We start from the raw sequence: 7,357 nt of genomic DNA, 5'->3' as shown, positions 1-7,357 counted from the left end.
AAAGACGCTCGCTTTGAAACCTGACGCTTTTTCTCATTAAAATTATGTAATGACCCAGTTATTGACCTTTATGTCCCAATTCATGCAAAATACATCGTGTCATAAGTAGATCCTATTTTTGAGAAACAATTTTATTTCGACCGGGTATCAGCTTTCTGTTTTTAGATTACTATATTATTATCCTTGCACTATTATCCTAACGTTTAAAGTGAAACGTAAACCACGATAAATTTCTTTTACGTCAATACTGTTTCGCCGGGAGGAACAAAGATTGTGAGAATTTTCGTAGGTCGTTTTATGACACGCACGTTCAGAGACAAGATGTTAACTTTCAAGCCACGATCTTGCCATTCAGAATGATCTCTTTCAACAATAGAATAGTTATCTGCAATATCATTTTGAGATATTCAAAGTTAGTTAGAATTTCTTTTCGTTTATAGAATCGCGATATTTACGAGTATGCTATAAAACCGATGCTACCCAAACTTCATTTTTAATATAGAATAAAATGACACCGAAAAGAACGATTATTTTATTTCCATTAAAAGCGGACAATGCTTTAAAAAAGTGATATTGGACGCTCTTTTCCAAATATCGGGTTTCCCCATTACATTATAATGTTACAGCAATGAAAGTAATTACGTATGGTTACTCTAATTAATATTCCGTCACGCCTTAAAACAGAATAACTTTTTTAAAATTACGGTAACGACATAGTTTCACTGTTGATATAACTATTATGTACTTGAACTGGGGTGATCGCTCAAGTAACTGGCGTTTCCCCGAGCTGTCTCCACCCATTCTCGTCTGGTTAGTTTGTGTTCTAGCCCGTTACGTTCTTCCCTTTCATCGGCCAAAAAAAGAACTACTACTACTACTACTACTACTGCTACTACTACTACTACTACAAATACTAAAAGCGAGCATAGTGACAAAGTAGTAACAAGTATGACTTCCCATGCCCTGGATGATCCAGAGGTTGAGGAGTCATTGATAGTTGTCCTCTTCTATGGCAGTTTGCCGGGTCTCTTCGGCTCATAGCCTCTTCTTCCTTCGGGCGCAATGCCCGCTGAAACTTACATCTAAGCTCGAGACTTTCTAAATAGCAAACCAAAAAATAAAGTACAAAGGTGAAATAAAAAGATAAATCGCGGAAGCTGATCCAAGTACTCATGGATGAACAACGATCATATAGCGATCGCTGTCTGTTCGCACGTACATGCTCGAGCAATATTAACGTTCGTTTCGAAAACCACTCGCGATCACGATCACGAAATTCGAAAAATCGACGGGCAAAGGCAGAGACGATGACATGTTTCATTCGCGCCAGTTCTACCGACGATTATTCGAATGAAATTCTCTGAAATAGATTGGTTACTCGAAAACGCGTCTACCCGACCACAGGTCCACCTCCACTGATTAAACTTGAATATCCTGATCTGAGAAGATGATTAGTTTGTGTAATTTTTATTTAACGGACTAACGCTCTTTCATTTTGTATTTTACTACTTCGATTCTGATTAACTCTACTTTATTAATTTAATAGTAACTAAGTAACACTACTGTATTAATTTAATAAACCAGAACAAAATTTTAATATTGCAGAAAAGGTAGCGAAAAAGACTGAGACTCGATCAAATGGAATAACTGACTCTAAATATATTACTAAGAAAGAAATAATCTCAGATAATCTCTTTATCAAAGCACATAATCGAAAATGCAGAAGCAGTGTTCAAAATTATTGCTTTGATTAACTGATATTTTAAATTCTAGGAGAAGTAAAATAAACGAACGCGACTTATTCCCTTAACCTACGATTTATGTCTGAGAATGCCCGTAATATTTACGTTTGTTCCGATCATCGTACTACGGGCTATGCCCGTAATATTTACGGTTGGTTCGATCATCGCACTACGGGCTATGCCCGTAGTTGTAGGTTAAGGGGTTAATATTGTCACGATTAATTCATTGCTAAAGATCAAGTATATTGGTGTAGATATTTGCCATTTGCAAATATTCATACGGAATATTAACATGCATATTTATAAATAACGCGAATATATTCTCAAGTGTATATGTTTAACTTAATTATTAAAAAACTAATTATTATCATCGCGCTGTGCAAGAAGACCTATCTTAAACTAATAAATTTGAAGAAAAGAGCGTTACTACTCACGGGTATAAAAGATACCCGCGTTCACTATGCTCGCAAAGAATTCTACGTAATACAACCAGTCACCCGTGCCGATTCGGGTCTTTTATCCTACGGCATAATTGAGTGACCAGAAGAACAGAAATGCATGCGCCTCACCGTTCGAAGCAGACAAACAGAGAACGTTACCGTGGATGCTGCGCTATCCCAGCGAATTTCATCCGGGAGACTAACATCAGACAGGAACCGTTGAAAGGCTAATAAGAGAAATGCAGACTGCGAAAAATCTGTTACGAAACAAAACAGGATGAGTGATCGCTGACTATTTGAAAAGTTGGAGATAGTGAAAAATGAAGGTTTATTAACTTTAGTAACTGTAGCAATAATAAAGATTGAAATTCTAATAAAATTTGATAAGTATAAAAACTGAGACTCTAATATGAATGTGTAAAATCTAAAATAATCTGTAGTATGTTAGTCATTTGTTTTATAATGCGGTATTAAGACTTTAACTCTTATTTTATTTTAACGAAAAAATAACCTCAGAAAATGCTATCCTCCTAAATTTTCAGTCAAATTGTATTTCTGCATTGATAGTGATCAAAGAAAAATATACAGAATAGACATAACTGAAAGTAAGTATGTAAAATACTTACATACTTGGCTTTTGTGCCACTGTTAGAACACTCCTGAAGAAGATGACGAAGTTGAAGTAGTGATATGTCTATAACAAAACATAAGATATTAAAATCGGTAACACATAATAACAAACGTGAAACTTTAGCAACAATAAAGACTAAACTCTAATAAATATGTAAATTGGAACTCTAATATAAAGGTTTGAGAACAACATATTCAGTGATTTTTGATGCGTATCAGCCAGTTTTATTGTACTTTAATGTTAAGATTTTAAGACTTTATTTCAATTAAAGAGGGCATTTACAGTTTTCTAAATTATCAATCATTTTTATTGTATAATAAATTTATTGTATACGAGAACAAACTGAAATACAATATTTAAAACTACTTACATTCTTGAGCTCCTGCAGAAGCTTTGTCCTCTTGAGAGATGCACTGACTCTAATACCGAAAAAGAATATTCAAAAGAATATGAAATAGGATCACATTACCGTGAGCGTTAAAATTATAATCGGCGAACAAGAACTCTAACGTCGCGTACAAAATTATGTGATAAAATTTTATTATTTTCGCGCGTGATTATTTAATTGGATTAAATTATTAGAGTAATAAAAGAACCGACGCCACCAATAGGTTATAATACGTTACAAACCTGACGCAACGCTATCGACGTTATCGGTACGAAATGAGACGACTAAATGACTCCTTGTGCGTTAGTTTCGCCGAGTAACTTACAAAGTGTGAGGGAGGGGGGAAGGGGGACACAAGAGCCGGTGGCACAAGCAGCTACGCAGTTAACGATCTAGACAAAGAAATGTATACATCAACAAAAACATTCCTATTCTCCGAAGCACTTTCTTTCGAATTACGCAGCAGGAATCTTTCGAATTGCGCAGCACAATTCTTTCTCTACGTCGATATTTACAAATATCGTACAATAATTCGTAGCCCTACTGGCAACATCACAGACACATTTGTCTAACGTATTACTTTAGTTACCTTACTTTATAATCTTAATTTCGTTAAACAAAGCAAGATTGAAACAACAGCATGGAGAAAGTGAAAAATTACTTAAAATTACTATTCCGCAATGACACAGTATGCAGATGAAGTCTTAAGCGCTTTTTGAGTGCGTATTCGCTTTTAATACTAATATAAAAATAATAAAAGTGGAACGATATTTATTTTTAAGTCCAAAATGTAGTAAGAGAATAATTTTTTCACGGTTGAAAATTTGAAGTCCATAGATATTTTCTCTATATCATTTTTATTATCACGACGTAGTACCTGAAGTTTTGACCGATCTAATGATTTTTATTCTTAGAAATATCCTGAATGAACGGGGAATTAAGAAATGTGTAATGAAGGATATAAATAATGGAAATTAATTATGGTGGAGGAATCAACGAAGAAAAGTTATTTTGCTAATTATTATACGAATGAATGTTCAAAATGTCGCTCAACGACTACTAAACTATTTAATTAACACTAACCTCACCACCCCTAGTCAAATGACTGGTTTAAATATCTAATTTAAAATTGTACATTTATCGTTATATCTTTTGTTCATTTGGCTTTACGTGAATTTTTATATTCTCCGATTAATTGATTTCTCAACTTTTAAAACCAGTTATTTGACCGGGCCTGGTGAGATTAGTGTCAAAAGCCAGCCTGATATTTTCTTCAATTTCTGATCTTCGGTCGATTTTCAGTATTTTGCCTTCACTTTTCACCAAAAATTAGATGTGACAAACGAAATGCAATGTAAGACCTGCTAACGTTTAGGTCATGTTGCTTCTAAGTGCAACGGACTGTCGCAACGTTAAATTCAACGATGAATTACGATCCAGATGCAAGTATTGATCCAGATTTCTGTATCGAAGAAAGTAAGGATAACACAAATCAACCTTGTTGCGTTTCGTGTAAAAATTCTGATCATCCTGTTCATATCAAGATTACTCTCAACGCTTATTGTTAGTGCTAAAAAGGCGATGAGAAAAGGGAATTTGGAATATTAACGAAAAGCGAAACAAATAAACAACAATAAGTAACAAGAAACAAATAACTTAAAAATTACTTGCAGTAAAATTCCGTCGAATAGTAAACTAGATAATTGTACTAACCTCTGTATTCCCTTATTTCATCGCGATATATCTGATGGCTAAATATGAAAAGAGATTCCGCGAGTCAAAACGCGCCATAACTGACGCGACGATATTAGCGTATATAGCGATATCAGCGGTAGCGTTCGACTTTGTTGTCGTATTTCACCTTGTCATTATGAACAAACAGCACACTGAGGAACGTGTAATGTAAGATATTCGCGCGTTGCGGGAAATGCATAAGCGATAATGAGCTTTGTAGAAATAATGAATTAATTAATATTCACTAAATACTAACACGCACGTGCACTTTCCGGGAACGCTTCACTATCCGCCGTAGATATTGCAGGTTCGAGCGACCATGCGAGTAAGATTCGTTTCTTTAATTATAGCGGAGTTATTATAACACTCGCGATGACGTTATTTTGTGAAGCGGTAATACGCGTAATAAATTTACTATTAAGACGCGCACGTGTGTAGAACTGACGCCATTTACGCGATGGGTAACGTTAGGACGCATGCGCTAGCGGGTCGCGTCGAACATATGTGGTGGTTCGCCTCGTCGATGCGGCATCGTTTAAGAGTATGTACGGTCGGCTCGGTGTAAGTTCCTATTATGAAGGAATAAAGTCGGGTCGATATGATCTCCAGGACTGAGCTGAAAGGGTTCATACAAGCCTTGGCGGGGGCAGCGCAGATGTTAAATGTTTCAGTCAAAAAATTTCAGTTGGATAAAGATAAGGATGAGGGGATTAGGGAGATAGGAAATTTGATTAAAGGCATCCTGTCTTCCTTGGAACAATGTGGAGAGCAGAAGGCTAGAAGGAGAAAGAGAAGAAGAGAGCCTATTGAGATAGAAAGAAGAGTAGACAGGACAGAAAGAATGAAAGAAGCGATGATGACTAAAGGCGGATAGCCTAAAAGGAAAGTGGTATCGCCGGCTGAAACAATGAGAGTAGTGGAACTTAAGAGGCCCCGAAGAGGAGGCCACATACGCCGAGGCGTGTGGGAGGAAAATCAGGAAGGTAAGGAGTGAACAGGATTATAGTGAGGATTCTGAAGGTTGGATGAGGATAGAAAGAAGGAAAAGGGAGAGGAGGGGTCCCTTAGAGCAAGCTATCCCTATGGTGCGTCCCGGTAACAACCGGCAGGTTGTTATCGAAGAGAGAGGCGTACCAAGGAATAGGAGATGGAAGGAAGCCATTCTAGATAAAGTTGAAGAAGGCTGTGAATGGCTTCAAGTTTATAGGAAAATAATGGCGACTAGGAGCACCTTGGAAGGAGCTATGGGGGTGCGTAAAACGAGAGCCGGCCATATATTCATTGAATTCGACAGGTCGGTGGCGGTGAACGAGGTGGCGGTCAAGTTAAGAGCCGCTCTGGGTGACAATACGGAGGTGGCTGCTCTCGTCAACAGAGCAACCTTACAGACCAGGAATATCGATCCCTTTACCAGCAAGGAGAAGGTCGACGCTTCCGATTACGCCATAGGAGCGGTACTTGAACAGCGCGTCAGCGATACTTGGCAACCCCTAGGTTTCATGACGAAATCGCTATCCCCCGCGCAACGAAAGTAGAACGCATACGATCGAGAATTACTCGCGATGTACACCGCGGTGAAACGATTCAGGCACGCTGTCGAAGGGAGAGATTTCGCGATTTATGCTGATCACAAACCCCTACGCGTACGTATACGCGTATATAAACGTATACGCGTTTGATAAAAATCCCGACAAGTGTTCGCCGAGACAGTTTGGACACTTAGACTACGTAGGACAATTTACGACCGATATCCGACACATTAAAGGGGTAGACAATAACGTAACCGATACTCTACCACGAATAGAAGCGATCGGGAAATCCGTCCATCAGATCATTTCCCGATCAGGATGTCGGAATTTATTGCGACCTCACGAACGAAACCTCGCGACCGTACGTACCGGGACCGTTACGTCGCGCCGTATTTCAGTCGTTACATAGACTTTCCCGTCCGGGAATACGCGCTACGCAAAAATTGGTGACAACACGTTTCGTCTGGCCGTCCATTAATAAAGGTTGTCGAACTTGGGCGCGACAATGTATACCATGTTAACGCTGCAAAGTCACCAGGCACGTATCCTAGCATGTCGGAACGTTCAAAACGTTAGAAGGCCGGTTCCAACACATACACTAGACATTATCGTCATGCCATATTCACAAGGTTATGGATATTATCCAAAGTGTATCGATCGTTTCTCGCGTTGGCCCGAAGCCACTCCCATCGTCGATATGGAAGCGCCAACCGTTGCTTCGGCCGTCCTTTCCACGTGGATAGCTCGGATGGTAGAGCGCCTACACAGACAATTAAAAGCGGCGATAAAGTGTCTCGACACGAGCAACTGGATCGACATTTTACCCATTATATTATTAAGCATTCGAACCGCGATAAAGGAGGACTTAAACACAACGGCAGCCGAAATGATTT

The 7,357-nt window shown here is 38.5% G+C and overlaps 1 long non-coding RNA gene across 1 annotated transcript; it reads right to left on the bottom strand.

Moving 5' to 3' along the window:
• Positions 1 to 2,179: 2,179 nt before the first annotated feature.
• Positions 2,180 to 3,316, bottom strand: LOC117241418. The gene is made up of 3 exons (XR_004494983.1): positions 3,184 to 3,316; positions 2,809 to 2,876; positions 2,180 to 2,439 (listed from the first exon to the last, which is right to left on the bottom strand). It is a non-coding gene; the product is annotated as an uncharacterized LOC117241418 (long non-coding RNA).
• Between the last annotated feature and the right edge of the window lie 4,041 nt (positions 3,317 to 7,357).

This window comes from Bombus vosnesenskii, unplaced genomic scaffold (assembly GCF_011952255.1).
Source record: "Bombus vosnesenskii isolate JDL3184/JDL3185 unplaced genomic scaffold, Bvos_JDL3184-5_v1.1 scf7180000015828, whole genome shotgun sequence".
In the NCBI taxonomy this organism is placed as follows: Eukaryota; Metazoa; Arthropoda; class Insecta; order Hymenoptera; family Apidae; genus Bombus; species Bombus vosnesenskii.
This window is presented reverse-complemented; position numbering and strand designations above follow the sequence as displayed.